Raw genomic sequence first — 16,571 nt, 5'->3', positions numbered from 1 at the left:
TCCTTGGAGCAAAGGCCTCTTGGATTTCTGGGTTAACAGAGGGCTTTGGCTTCTTGTGGCCACAGATCACGCTTTTGGTTCTTTCTCTCGAGCTTGCTTGTAGGATTGTCATCCCACCTCTTCCTATTACAGCCCTGCCTACAATCAGCCTCATGAAAAGTTGAAAACTACCTGTCTGTCTCCCTGAGAGCCTAATTTTCCCTCTAGTTATACCATCCACTGGGTGGGTGCCACCCTAAGAGGTAGCAGTAACTGTGGATGAACAGACAGTAGTTAGGAAATTCCATGCCTTCTAAGGGACGGTTGCCCATCAAGGCTGACTCAACTCTGCAAGAGAAGGATGGAGCTAGTAAAGAGCAAGGTGTATCTGTTCAAACAGCTAATATATATAATTCACTGGTAATTAACACTGTTGATTCATTTGTAAGATTTCTATAATACCACAGATTGTTTTAGTTAATTAAAAATTTTACACTTTGGCTACAGTATCTCATGTGAACTGCTTGAGAAGGTCGTGGTCGTATAGCACAGAAGCAAAGAATCACTTCCTCTTGGGTAGAACTGCTGAGATTGTAGGTAGAACTTCATGACCCAATTCCAGTGCCAGTCATGAAAAATGCATTTTTTTTTTCATGCTTTTGCCAGTTGGACAACCTTGTACTTCAAACTGCTTTGCATCCTGGCACGTACTTTCCTTTATCTTCATTCTTCAAGACAAAAGTTGCCTGCCTTGTATTTTTGGTCTGCTTGAGAGAAGCTGAGGTGAGGTAAGATCAGAGGCATTTCCTCTGAACAGAGTGCTGGACATTTACCCTTGACATTTCCACCTGAGTATGCAAAAATCTAGCCAGGCCAGTGAGGGCAGTTGATGTTCTTTCTCCAGAATTGCATAACTGGCCCTTGGTCACCAAGAGGTTCTTCCTGCTTCTTTCTGGCCCTCTCCATGCATTTTGCTTTTACTTCCTCTAGCTGTCCACCCCCTGACCCTTTCTAATATACTGTGTTCTCTCATGAATACTTCTCTCTCATGGTAGTCTTTTTGATTTCTTAAGCATGACTTGTTGTAAAACTTCAAGACTGTGGGTTATTTAGTTATGACTTTGCTTTGATCCTGGGCCAACACTTTTCTTTTGAAACAATCTTCTTGTATAAATACATTAAAACTACTGAAGGGATCCTCCCCACATTGACATGGGGAAGACAGAGGGCTGCTCCTTCCAGAAACCAAGATTTCTAAGGAACCACGATTGGCTTCCTGCCCAAAGGATTGCTGTGGATGTTGAACCACAGTGGCAAAGACTGGGCATGTCAGATGGATGAGTTGTGTTGGGTACTGTTGGGTACATCTCATAAAAAGCAAAAAGCTGGAGACCAGGATGGGATCAAGTAATAGAAATTCAGGATGTAATTTATCGAAATTGTAATTTATCGAAATTTATCCTTTTTTGTGAAAGGAAAAAATGTGACTGTGTTGGCTGGAAAATTAAAAGCACTCCTACTTGAAAAATTTATCCAAACAGGCAACTGATAAGAATACACCCAATATTTCACTTTCTTGAAAATGAAATCTGAGTTATAGTCATCCTCAGAGTTTGGGGTTTTTGAAAATACTTGTGGGGCTCACATTATGAAAATGTACCAGTTGATATGTTCCTTCCTCTAGTCTCTTTCAAGATTTTGGTTTGCTAATGTCTGCTTTCTAAGTCATCAGCTAGCATACATGTGAAAAGATACAATTTTAAACAACGTACGTAAGCTTGTATTCAATGACCAAAGCTACTAATACAGCTACTAAGTGCCACATTGTGACATTAGCTGGTATTACTGTTGTGTGGCACGTTTAAACTAATATTTAAAGGGGGAATTTAAAATAGGTTTAAAAATTGGGGCATTTTGTCTGATGTTTGATTTGTATGAATAGATTGTAAACTATGAATTTATGATAATATGATTAGAAAACAGCAATGCTGAGGTATAAAAATGTTGGAAATATGAAGTTAAAACTGAACTAAAAATTATGCTAAATTTGAAATCTAGGTTACTTGGATGGTAAATAGGACAAAGGAGACATTCAGGAACACAGACATGCCCATGAATGACCGTCATGTTTCTTTTTAAAATGCATGTGAGCGGATGGTAAAAATCTCACTATTTTTTCTCTGAAGTTGTGTCAGTAGTTTGTCATTATACTTTAAAGTATAGAAATAGTATTGGCTCCTAAAACACATTTTATTAAGGCAAGTTGCAGTTCTTAGGTATGCTTACATGTATCTGTCACATTTAATTTGTCACATTAAATTCATGTTTATATTGTTATTGCATCTCAGGAATATATTTCAATTATATATCACACCTCTTATTTACTTGTGTTGCCCAAATGTCACTTCACAATTGTAAATTTCTACGTAATAATTTATAAACAAATATAGGCATACCTTGACAGGTCTCCAGTAATAACAACTAAAGTCACATATGCACAGGCAACACATCACAATCCCAACTGGACAACTGTGTTTTTATGATGCAGTCAATTTCAGATAAGTTTGAAACTGTGAAAAGAATGAGAATCATGGGATAAAGTCAGTACAAGAATTCTTTTCTCATTACACACAGCCCTCCCCCATCCCTTACCCCAACTGGGCTGAGTAATAAAATAAAACAATGCAACATACTTAAAGTACCTTGGATATGTGTTGTATTATCAAAACTCATTAATACACTTAGTGGAAAGAAACCAACTTTGATGTCAATTCCATTACCTATCCCAGGCTAAATTCCTTATTAGCAATCATTCTTTTTCTCACTTCCGGAGAATAAATTCTAATTCAGAGAAGTTGAAGAGTGACCTGATGTGTCCATCTCAGCCTATTGATAGTGACACTATCTGTTAGAAATGACTGAGGGACTCACCTGGGCCCTTATTACTTGTGGCGAGCCCCACAGACATTTCCTGCACCAGAGCCGATGGTGTGGCTGGACTGGCCTTTGTGGTTCTTATAATGACTGTAGGACACACCTCAACAACAACCATCAGGGAACTTTGGGGGGGGGGGAAGGCTTATTACTTTCAGGTCCGAAGAGACACACAATGAGGTGGAGGTTGAGAGAGATGGAGGGAGCTTGGACCTGGGGCTCTGCCTTCATTAGGGTTGAGGGTGGGATACCTGGGGTTTTGAGGGTTCACTATTGGTGAATTTAAGACATAAGAGTGGGAATTAGGGAGCAAGAATGAAGAAGCAGAGTCACTCAAGTGATCAGTTACCTAAGTTCCCCAGGGCTCTCTAAAAGGGGGACTTCATGGGTGAGGGTTCCTGGTTCCTTATCTAGCTGGTTCGCTAGTAGCTGTGTCATACAGCTGGCAGTGTGTTTATTTGAGATGGATGTCTTTGAAATGATGTCTTGGCAATCAAAAGCTTAATGTGAGGCACTTACACTATATTTGAAGTCCAAGAAAGGACTTGAAGCAGGAAGAAAACCTATCTCCTATGCCCAGTCCTTTTGAATGGCTACTAAAATCCTCTGGCCTCTCCCCAGCATTCATTTTTTTTGTTTGTTTGTTTTTTTATTAGGGCATAGTTTACTTGAAACTTCAAAAAAAAATTCAAATTAGAATTCATGTTTGAAGCTAAAAGATGCTAATTTGCAAGTTATTTCATAATAAGTAGACATTTTAATATTAGGTTGAATTTTGGGTATAAACTTGACATGAGTAAAGGCTGGCTAAGGTAGGTGATCAGCGTGAATAATCATGTATGTTACTTTCTGGCATGACCTTTAGTAGGAGAGACAAGGAGTTTATCAAGCATCTCAAGAGTGGAAAATTCAATTTAAAAACTAATTCTTAGGAGGTCATCACCTTCCATAAAATCCTCTGTACCTTTGCCTTTATGAGTCTGACTAAGGAGGTGTTCTAAATTCATCTATTTTGTGAGGGAAGACTCATCTGTTAAGGTGAAGAATGATTTTTCCACCCACTTCTTTGCCAGTTTTCAAAATAGCTGTGGCAAAGAGCCTGCTGGCAGGCAACCCCCAGTTCCATGAATGGGCTTTATTTTCTAATCAGAGGACTTGTGATGCTTGACAGGTGGACTCTAGCTGCTTAGTGTTTGATGCACATACTTGCACTAAGGAATCCTGAACCTTACCCAGTGAAGGGCAAGAAATCCTCTCATCAGGGTCCCACTGGGGACTGATGTTCAGGAAGCTTCTGTGGTGTTGTGGAACTGTCACCTGCGATCCTGCATGGGGTAAGGGACATGCACACAAGGTGAATTTAAAAGCTGTAAGGGCAGAAAATGCAGGACTCTTTCCTCCACTCTACCCAGTACTGCAAGTACCCAAAGAAAATCTGTTTTAATCAATTAAGATGCATGCCCACACTACAGAATATTTGATTTACAGACAGTTACTATAATTTGAATTTCATCTTCTTGAAGGAAAGAGCCATGTGCAAGATCTCTGGATTTGCACAGCAAATCAATCCCAGTTCTGGATTGAGAAGCCTTTTGGAGAAAGGTGGAGAAATTTGTGAATATATTAAAATCCACTGGCTTATATATATCAAATGAGTGAATTGTATGGTATGTGAATTATATCTCAATAAAGCTGTTGCCAAAAAAAAAAACCAAAAAAAGACAAAAATTCCCATGTAACCACCTACCAGGTATAGAAATTGAACATTTATTCAAGAAATTGAATATTTATTGTTTTCATAGTTGCTTCCTGTTTCTGTCAACTGATACTGGTTTTGCATTTACTGTAGTCATATGAAACTTTCTTTCCAAGAAAACTTTTTTTAGTAAAATCAGTGAGCTATTGTGCAGATATCTGAAGTTTGAGAAACCTAGAGTGTGCATGGTGTATTATTGGAGTTCATTTGCTTCAGAACATAGCCATATTCATCTGTTTATCCTTTCATTAATTTGTTTAGTTTTTTGAGTGCCTACCCTGCATCAGGCATGGGCTAACTGCCTTTCCTGGAGCTCAATGTCTGTAGGGATGGTAGGCACGGCTAAGTGTCCTAATCAGACTGTAAATGCTGAGATGCAGGGTCCACTGTTTTGGAGGAGATTGTTGCAATGTTTTAGGAATACATGAGACAAATAGGAAAGGGAGGAAAATCATCAGGGAAACAAACACGGATGGAAAACACTTTAAAGTATAGTCAGTGCACTATGAAGTTTTCCTTCTTTCCTCCCCCCTTCCTCCCTTCCTTCTTTTTTTCCTTCCTTCCTTCAAAAGATAAACTGAAGCATGTTAAAAATTTTAAGTGTCTATTTGAGCAAAAATTTATTGGAATTGGGCAGCACCAAACCGGAAGTTGCTAGAAGTGCTCTGGAGCCAGGGGAAAGACTCGTGTAGAGAAAGTGGGAAGCAAAGAAAGAAAATTATTTGGTTGGCTAGAGCTCAACGCCTACTTGGCTGTTTGTGATTGGTTGTCCTTTGAGTTTTGATTTCACAACCTTGAGTCATTTACAGGCTTAGATTTTGATTTGCTTATGTGGGCCGCCAGGACATTAAAGCCACATCAGTCTAACGGACCCTTCCTTCCCTTCTTCCCTCTCTTTCCTCCTTCCTTCCTTCTTTCCTTCCTTTTTTTTTAGTAGGATCCAAGTGGCTTGAAAAAATTTAATCCTTAATAAGATATTTTGGGTTTCTTATCACTTCAAATAAAGCTTACTACTTGAGCTACAGTTTAAAAAGCTGTACAAACATACAAAAAACCAAGCACTACAACCATAAAAACTACATTTAATCATAGTTGGCAAAACCTAAGGATTTCTTGTGGTAATGTTTCTGGATTCTAGCTTAAACTTACTTATTGAGGCTGGAGAGACCAAATGCTCTTATTCTGAGAAAAGAAACACTGCAGTTCAGAAACCCCTTCAATACTGATAAGTGAATGTTTTTCTAGGCTTAGTGGTTTATATATATTTCTAGCTTTCTAGGAGTGTCTCTGTATTCCAGGTGAAGTCAATTACATTCATTGACATTCCTACTACAGTGAATGTAATTTTTTGTGCATTTCTAAAAGAATTAAAGTTAGAACAAAGGCCAGGTAGCAAATAGTTCTTGTTGTTTGTCTGATTTGGTCTACTAAAATGACAGCTGCATGTTTAAAATTCAAATTAAAAATATAAACAATTCACTCAGGAGATTATGACATACTGTAATGCAAATATCCAAAACTTCATCTAGTCAGAGCTCAAAGCTGTTTTATTTAGGAAACTTGCACAAGCCTCTTAGATAGCCTCATCCACCAGAGGGCAGACAGCAGAAGCAAGAAGAACTACAATCCTGAAGCCTGTGGAACAAAAACCACATTCACAGAAAGATAGACAAGATGAAAAGGCAGAGGGCTATGTACCAGATGAAGGAACAAGATAAAACCCCAGAAAAAACAACTAAATGAAGTGGAGATAGGCAACCTTCCAGAAAAAGAATTCAGAATAATGATAGTGAAGATGATCCAGGACCTCGGAAAAAGAATGGAGGCAAAGATCGAGAAGATTCAAGAAATGTTTAACAAACATCTAGAAGAATTAAAGAACAAACAAACAGATGAACAATACAATAATCGAAATGAAAACTACACTAGAAGGAATCAATAGCAGAATAACTGAGGCAGGAGAATGGATAAGTGACCTGGAAGACAGAATGGTGGAATTCACTGCTGCAGAACAGAATAAAGAAAAAAGAATGAAAAGAAATGAAGACAGCCTAAGAGACCTCTGGGACAACATTAAACACAACAACATTCACATTATAGGGGTCCCAGAAGGAGAAGAGAGAGAGAAAGGACCTGAGAAAATATTTGAAGAGATAATAGTTGAAAATTTCCCTAACATAGGAAAGGAAATAGCCACGCAAGTCCAGGAAGTGCAGAGAGTCCCATACAGGATAAACCTAAGGAGAAACACGCCAAGACACATAGTAATCAAATCGGCAAAAATTAAAGACAAAGAAAAATTATTGAAAGCAGCAAAGGAAAAACGACAAATAACATACAAGGGAACTCCCATAAGGTTAACAGCTGATTTCTCAGCAGAAACACTACAAGCCAGAAGGGAGTGGCATGATATACTTAAAGAGATGAAAGGGAAGAATGTACAACCAAGATTACTCTACCTAGCAAGGATCTCATTCAGATTCGATGGAGAAATCAAAAGCTTTAGAGACAAGCAAAAGCTAAGAGAATTCAGCACCACCAAACCAGCTCTACAACAAATGCTAAAGGAACTTCTCTAAGTGGGAAACACAAGAGAAGAAAAGGACCTACAAAAAGAAACCCAAAACAATTAAGAAAATGGTCATAGGAACATACATATCAATAGTTACCTTAAACGTAAATGGATTACATGCTCCAGCCAAAAGACAGAGGCTTGCTGAATGGATACAAAACCAAGACCCATATATATGCTGTCTACAAGAGACCCACTTCAGACCTAGGGACACATACAGACTGAAAGTGAGTGCATGGAAAAACATATTCCATGCAAATGGAAATCAAAAGAAAGCTGGAGTAGCAATACTAATATCAGATAAAAAAGACTTTAAAGAATGTTACAAGAGAGAAAGGACACTACATAAAGATCAAGGGATCAATCCAAGAAGAAGATATAACAATTATAAATATATATGCACCCAACATAGGAGCACCTCAATACATAAAGCACCTGCTAACAGCTATAAAAGAGGAAATCGACAGTAACACAATAATAGTGGGGGACTTTAACACCTCACTTACATCAGTGGGCAGATCATCCAAACAGAAAATTAATAAGGAAACACAAGCTTTAAATGACACAGTAGACCAGATAGATTAATTGATATTTACAGGACATTCCATCCCAAAACAGCAGATTACACTTTCTTCTCAAGTGCACATGGAACATTCTCCAGGATAGATCACATCTTGGGTCACAAATCAAGCCTCAGTAAATTTAAGAAAATTGAAATCATATCAAGCATCTTTTCTGATCACAATGCTATGAGATTAGAAATCAATTACAGGGAGAAAAACATAAAAAATACAATACATGGAGGCTAAACAATACGTTACTAAATAACCAAGAGATCACTGAAGAAATCAAAGAGGAAATCAAAAAATACCTGGCGACAAATGACAATGAAAACATGACGATCCAAAACCTATGGGATGCAGCAAAAGCAGTTCTAAGAGGGATGTTTATAGCTGTACAAGCCTACCTCAAGAAACAAGAAAAATCTCAAATAAACAATCTGACCTTACACCTAAAGGAACTAGAGAAAGAAGAACAAACAAAACCCAAAGTTAGCAGAAGGAAAGAAACCATAAAGATCAGAGCAAAATAAATGAAATAGAAACAAAGAAAACAATAGCAAACATCAATAAAACTAAAAGCTGGTTCTTTGAAAAGATAAACAAAATTGATAAACCATTAGTGAGACTCATCAAGCAAAAGTGGGAGAGGACTCAAAACAATAAAATTAGAAATGAAAAAAGAGAAGTTACAACAGACACTGCAGAAATACAAAGCATCCTAAGAGACTACTACAAGCAACTCTTTGCCAATAAAATGGACAACCTGGAAGAAATGGACAAATTCTTAGAAAGATATTACCTTCCAAGACTGAACCAGGAAGAAATACAGAATATGAACAGACCAATTAAAGTAATGAAATTGAAACTGTGATTAAAAATCTTCCAACAAACAGAAATCCAGGACCAGACGGCTTCACAGGCGAATTCTCTCAAACATTTAGAGAAGAGCTATACCCATCCTTCTCAAACTCTTCCAAAACATTGCAGAGGAAGGAACACTCCCAAACTCATTCTATGAGGCCACCATCACCCTGATACCAAAACCAAAGATACTACAAAAAAAGGAAAATTACACACCAATATCACTGATGAATATAGATGCAAAAATCCTCAACAAAATACTAGTAAACAGAATTCAACAATACATTAAAAGGGTCATACACTGTGATCAAGTGGGATTTATCCCAGAGATGCAAGGATTCTTCAATATATGCAAATCAATCAGTGTGATACACCATATTAACAAATTGAAAAATAAAAACCATATGATCATCTCAATAGATGCAGAAAATGCTTTTGACAAAATCAACACCCATTTATGATAAAGACACTCCAGAAAGTGGGCATAGAGGGAACCTACCTCAACATAGTAAAGCCCATATATGACAAACCCACAGCAAACATCATCCTCAATGGTGAAAAACTGAAGTATTTCCTCTAAGATCAGGAACAAGACAAGGATGTCCACTCTCACCACTATTATTCAACATAGTTTTGGAAGTCCTAGCCACAGCAATCAGAGAAGAAAAAGAAATAAAAGGAATACTAATTGGAAAAGAAGAAGTAAAACTGTCAGTTTGTAGATGACATGATACTATACACAGAGAATCCTAATGATGCCACCAGAAAACTATTAGAGCTAATCAAGGAATTTGGTAAAGTTGCAGGATACAAAATTAATGCACAGAAATCTCTTGCATTCCTATACACTAATGATGAAAAATCTGAAAGAGAAATTATGGAACCACTCCCATTTACCATTGCAACAAAAAGAATAAAATACCTAGGAATAAACCTACCTAGGGAGACAAAAGACCTGTATGCAGAAAACTATAAGACACTGATGAAAGAAATTAAAGATGATACCAACAAATGGAGAGATATACCATGTTCTTGGATTGGAAGAATCAATATTGTGAAAATGACTATACCACCCAAAGCAATCTACAGATTCAATGCATTCCCTATCAAATTACCAATGGCATTTCTTAAGGAACTAGAACAAAAAATCTTAAAATTTGTGTGGAACACAAAAGATCCCGAATAGCCAAAGCAGTCTTGATGGAAAAAAACGGAGCTGGAGGAATCAGACTCCCTGTCTTCAGAGTATTCTACAAAGCTACAGTAATCAAGACAATATGGTACTGGCACAAAAACAGAGATATAGATCAATGGAACAGGGTAGAAAGCATAGAGTTAAGCCCACACACCTATGGTCAACTAAACTATGACAAAGGAGGCAAGGATATACAATGGAGAAAAGGCAGTCTCTTCAATAAGTGGTGCTGGGAAAACTGGACAGCTACATGTAAAAGAATGAAATTAGAACACTCCCTAACACCATACACAAAAATAAACAAAATGGATTAGAGACGTAAATGTAAGACTGGACACTATAAAACTCTTAGAGGGAAACGTAGGAAAAACACTCTTTGGCATAAATCATAGCAGGATCTTTTTTGATCCACCTCCTAGAGTAATGGAAATAAAAACAAAAATAAACAAATGGGACCTAATGAAACTTCAAAGCTTTTGCACAGCAAAGGAAACCATAAACAAGATGAAAAGACAACCCTCAGAATGGGAGAAAATATTTGCAAACGAATCAATGGACAAAGGATTAATCTCCAAAATATATAAACAGCTCATTCAGCTCAATATTAAAAAAACAAACAACCCAGCCCAAAAATGGGCAGAAGACCTAAATAGACATTTCTCCAAAGAAGACATACAGATGGCCAAGAAGCACATGAAAAGCTCCACGATCACTAATTATTAGAGAAATGCAAATCAAAACTACAATGAGGTATCACCTCACACCAGTTAGAATGGGCGTCATCAGAAAATCTACAAACAACAAATGCTGGAGAGGGTGTGGAGAAAAGGGAACCCTCTTGCACTGTTGGTGGGAGTGTAAACTGATACAGCCACTGTGGAGAACAGTATGGAGGTTCCGTAAAAAACTAAAAATAGAATTACCATATGACCCAGCAATCCCACTACTGGGCATATACCCAGAGAAAACCATAATTCAGAAAAACACATGCACCCCAATGTTCATTGCAGCACTATGTACAATGGCCAGGTCATGGAACTAACCTAAATGCCCATTGATGCAGATGAATAGATAAAGAAGATGTGGTACATATATACAATGGAATATTACTCAGCCATAAAAACGAACGAAATTGGGTCATTTGTTGAGACGTGGATGGATCTAGAGACTGTCATACAGAGTGAAGTAAGTCAGAAAGAGAAAAACAAATATCGTATATTAACACATATATGTGGAACCTAGAAAAATGGTACAGATATACCAGTTTGCAGGGCAGAAATTGAGACACAGATGTAGAGAACAAACGTATGGACACCAAGGGGGACAAGCGGCAGGGGGTGAGGGTGGTGGTGTGCTAAATTGGGAGATTGGGATTGACATGTATACACTGATGTGTATAAAATGGATGACTAATAAGAACCTGCTCTATAATAAGTAAATAAAATAAAATGAAAAAAAAAAAAAGAATATGCCAGGCTGCTCAAGTGACCATCAGCCTGTCTGACCCTTCCCTCCCCTCCCCTGGCCACCCCCATCTATTCATCAGGCGTTCTCAGCCTTAATTGAAATGGAGAACACAGTGATGACCAAAATGTGCCATGGTTCATACTGCACATAGTACTTCATAATCTCATAGGGAATGTGACACGAAATGATGAGATAGGTCGTTTACACCCTGCCGACTTTCTGAAAGTGTGTTACATAGCCTAAACTTAAAAAATGCAATGAAAATTAACACAAGGTAATAGCCAGGCTTGGGCGTTTTTAAATGTATATAGGAGAAGGTAAAGAAGTAGAAATTAAATCACTAAAAAAAAAAAAGAAAAAAAATAGCTGTTTTATTTAATCTGTCAACAAATATTCACTGCATATTTCTGGGTCTGGGGAAACAAGCAAAGTGTCACAGAGCTGAGTTCATTTTCATTCCCTGCCTTCTTCTCCCCCTTTCCCTATTTCTGTTGCCCTTTTTCTACTCTTGGAGACTCACTCTCATTTGTGGAGCTATATCCAAACAGATCAATTAATTTTTAAATTCTTCGTCTTTTTATACATATGTACATACCATCACTCCTGTCCTTACAATATAGATCAGTTTCTCCCTTAAACATGGACCATTGAGCTTGCTTCCATATTGGTTTCTGTGATGTTGGATCAGAGATAGTTTTCTTTTGGGGATTCACTTTCCAAAGAGGCAATGGTATGAATTTGGTTGTTGATAGGCCAGGGCTGCTCCAAGGGCTGGGATTAGAGCATTGGAAAGCACTAAAACAGGGTGAGTGATCTGGAAAGACCCTGGAAGCAGGCAAGAAGAGGAAGTCAGGACACATAGGCTGAATAGCAGGCATGGTATCATGGTCACAAGCAACAGGCTGAGGACAGAGAAGCAGGTTGGTATCATGGGGTCCTTCCAGCAGGTAGTAGGTTCTTCCTGATGTTGGACTCCAGGTTCTATGAGGACTGATGACAGCAAACCCTGGCATTGTATATCATTCCCAAATGAGACTGAGCTCCAACTCTATGCCTCAGCTAGTCTGATGCACTTACCTCTCTCCATATTTACTTTGTTCTTCTCCTTCCTCATGTATTTGTTATAATTTCTTTTTGTAATTCTATCCAGAATTCAAAATCCAACTTAATGCTAGCTTTATTTTAGCTTTTCCTGACTACCTTAACTAGAAATATTTTTCTCTTTCAAATTCACATTCCGAAGAGGCAAAGCTCAAATTTTAATTTGAGCTTTTTTTTGTTGAATCCTTATTTGAACCTTGTATAAAGGGTATCCCCAATATTAAGATGTGAAGAATGATTCTAGAGAGTGATAATACTGTCTTCCTTTTTAAGTTGTCATGACCTATCTATTAGGATTCTGAAATAACATAAAAGTATAGGAAAGACTAGAGATGTCTTGGCTGGATGACTTTTAGGAGATTTTGTTGGCCACGTGATGCTCAATCTATTATGGGACTCAGATAATATCCTGGTATAATTTGACTGAAGAGAAGGAAACATTCACAATAAGTTTATAAATGAATACATTATGGTATTTCCCTAGTATCCTCCCAGTCCTGACTCACTGCATCTATACATACAACCAAACGATGCAGCAGGAGACATCCTGAGATTGGATCACCTAGGGAGAGAGTGGACAGAGAAGAGAGGAAGGTCCATGACTAAATACTACAGTGTCCTCTCATCTAGGGAGCATTCAGTTGTCACAGAAACTTCCCATATATTGAGTAAAATGAGGGCAGAAAATAGAGGTTCATGGTGATTTTGATAGATGCCCTTTCTATGAAGTGGTGGGCAAAAACTTGATCATAGTAGTTAGATGAGAGATGTAGAAAGCTTTTCTGTGAAGGGAGGGGAGAAATGGGCGGAGCTTGGAGGGGGATGTGGGTCAAGGGATTATTTGTTGAGCTGGGAAATAATATGGCAAACTTATCTACTGATGGAAATAATGCCAGAAAGAGTAATAAAATACTTTTCTTTTTGAAGGCGGGAGAGGGATTAAAATTGTTGAGTAGGAGGGGGGAATGGAATCCATACACACATAGAGGGGTTGACTTTACACAGGATGGGGGCATCTTAGGCAGGGTTAAGGCTACCGTGCTTATTATAATAGGAGGAAAACCAGATGAGTACTGGTGCAAACCTACTAATGATTTGGTTGGGGAAGATAGGTTGCTCTTATCTGATTACATTTATTTGGTCTCTCTGAAGAATGAGAAGTTTATTGCAGAAGAGAGGAGAAGTTGTGCAATGATTAACTCAGATAGTAGGAAGGCAGATTTACTTGGTAAGTGTGACAGAATTGCTGGTTAATACTGAGGGCACATTTGAGAATTGTGGACATAACATTTAAAGGGAGATATGTCATATGTCATGGGTGATTTTCTCCTAAAATATTTAGCTGTGTAGACATAGTCATATTGTATGTAGAGAGTTGGAATTTTCCAAGGTTTGTTTGCCAGATACATATGATGCCAGGAAGGGAGGCAAAGGAGCTAAGAGTATTTTCAAGGAAGTTATTAGAGTTCCTAGACCATGGAATCTAAGCTGGGTTGGAGGAAAGTGAGAACATGGAAGGGTGTGAACACTGAGAGAACTCAGTTGACTGGAAGTCCCTGCAGGGAAGAAGAATGATTGGAATTGAGCACATGAATATGTCATCTGGAAGGACAGGAGAGAATATTTAGAGAAAGTGGGCACTCAAGATTTTGGATGTGGTGTGACAGCAAGGTCTGGAGTGAGTGGATACGATGTGGAAGAGATATTTGGAGGAAAGGAAGTTCAGCAACTGAGAGGCTAGGATATAGGAAACCAGGCCTACATGGACACTGAGATCAGCAAGAATGTAGAAAGAGTATTGTTAGAGAGAAATACATCTCTCCAGATGTCAGTCTTTCCCAAATGAAGGAAAGTGACTTCACGGTCAATAGATGACATCAGCAAGTGGCTGGTGACACAGCAGTGTGTTGTGGGCTTCAGAGGAGCAGACGAGAAGAGGAAGACAGGCAATGTCTTGGCAGTGGTAGGTAGGTCGGGGTCAAAAATCTTCAACTCAGGGGTTCAGGGGCTGTGGGAGAAAAAATAGCCGCCATTTGAGAAGGCCTCAGGGGAAGCAGTCTCTTTGAGGCATAGTCAAGTTGCAATCGGGGCTGAGGATAAAGAGAATTTGTTCGTAAGTGACCATGAATGTCATAGGGTACAGTTGAGGGTTTATGTGTTTGGGAATAGACAGGAAATGAGGACATATAAGAAGAGAGGTGAGGTTGGTTAACCTAGAAGGTGATTTGAATAGAAAGCATTGCAACTCTGGACAGTGGTCATCCTGTAGGTCAGGTGGCATGGTGGCTTGGGAGAGGGTGAGAGCCCCCTCCATGGGACAAATTTCCTAGTAGTCCCTATGACGGTGGTGGCCCTGAGGAAGCTATCATAAGCGAGTGAGGACATCTGTGTGGTCTGTTCTATGCCTTTCAAAGCCATTCTGCCTCGGGGAGATAATGTAGGTCTTTGTCAGAGAATGGAGTAAGGGAAACCCTGAATTTTTTCTGCTCCTGAGTATACTATGTACATGTACACTAATATATACCTCTTATGTTCCTTGGCTTTACCTGCCGTCAGAAGAATGGCACCTTATGTGCAGGAAAACTGTAGAAACCAATGTGCTTAGCCCCCAGAGACTTGGATAACAAGAAGTACTGTCTTTTTTTTTGCATCCTTTCCCCCAGATTCTCTTTTTATAGGTCCTCGGGAAATAGAACTTCTCAGAATAAGAGTCTCTCTGTTTTGTGGTCTGCTGTCATTACTTGGTGGTTCATGGTGGCTAACCTTGCTGCTACCTGTGCCACTGCTGACCTCCTCCAGGTCCACTGATCCCTGGTGTTCTCTCTCTGCCAATCAATCAGCCCCCTCTGTTTCTGTCCTCATAGAACCATAGGGTCCCAAAGGACCTTAAAGATTTATAGACTGTAGCAGGAGCCATAGGTTCCCCTAATATTCAGGCCTACTCTTCAGTCTGACCCACACTGCTGGACTTGTTCTTTCTGGTGATATTCTTTGAGGAGCCCATTGCCCTCTATTGGCCTGAAACCCAACTGGGAACTGTGTTCTCACTCTCTTTCATGAGCTCATAGATTCTGTGCTCATCAATGAATGTGGCTAGGTATCTGTTTTAGTGTCCCTCAGTAATAAATCATCTGTTAAGAAACTTCTGAAGAGTAGTAACAGTTGGGAGACTTGTTAGTCTAAATTATTAGTTCTCAGATTTTGACCTGTATCAGAATTATCTGGGGCTGTTAAATCACAGATTGCTGGACCCATCCCCAGGCCTCTTTTTCTGTAGGCCTAGATGGAGCCAGAGAATTTGATAAGTTCTCAAGTGACATAATGCTGCAGGTCATGGAACCACACTTTGCGAACCACTGGACTGGAGAATACTGAAGACTTTGAAATTGCATTGCCTAAGGCAAAATGCCAGTCCAACAAAATTTTAACTATGATTCAGTCAAAATATTCACATATTATAGAAATTAAAGTTGAATTAATATTCTTAATTGTAATCTTCTTGAAGATAGTCACCGTTTCTTTTTTCACCATTTCTTTTTGTATCCTCTGCAGTAGAACTCAGAATTAAAAGAGCAAAGTAAAACTCAAGATGAAAGGATATAGTTGATGTCCTTGCCTATCTGGAAATATGTCTGAAAATGGCTACATCCAGGCAAAAGTGGTTCAGATAGTGAATGGCTTCAGAGCCTAAGAGTTGTAGGAGGGCCAGCCTATCTTAAAGGGAGCTGACATTCATCTAACCATCAGTCAATCCCAACTCTGGGTGTTCTGATCAATCCTATATCTTTCCTTTTCACAGATAATGAGATCAATTATGTTGAAATGAGTGTTTTGCCCAGTGGATAATTTGAGTGAGAACAATAAAAGCACTTACTACTCCAATAGACTGAAGCAAAAAAACCCTTTTTTGTGTTTTGTTTTCTCTCTCTTTTTAGCAAAAGATGGCCATTCTGGAAGGGAGAAGAGAGCTAAGAAAATAACTCATCTGAAATCAGAGCCCATAATCACACATCCCAGAGAGACAGCAGTCTTAGGGCTGGAGGAGTAATCAACAATCAGGTAGGATAGCTCTTCTCGCCTGGAGAAAAGGAAAAATTATCATATTACCCTCATAATTCCTAGGCTTCTCATACCTTAAAGATT

The sequence above is a fragment of the Eschrichtius robustus genome, chromosome 2 (assembly GCF_028021215.1).
Source record: "Eschrichtius robustus isolate mEscRob2 chromosome 2, mEscRob2.pri, whole genome shotgun sequence".
Lineage (NCBI taxonomy): Eukaryota > Metazoa > Chordata > Mammalia > Artiodactyla > Eschrichtiidae > Eschrichtius > Eschrichtius robustus.
The sequence above is the reverse complement of the archived record's forward strand: the minus strand, read 5'-3'. Positions refer to the sequence as shown.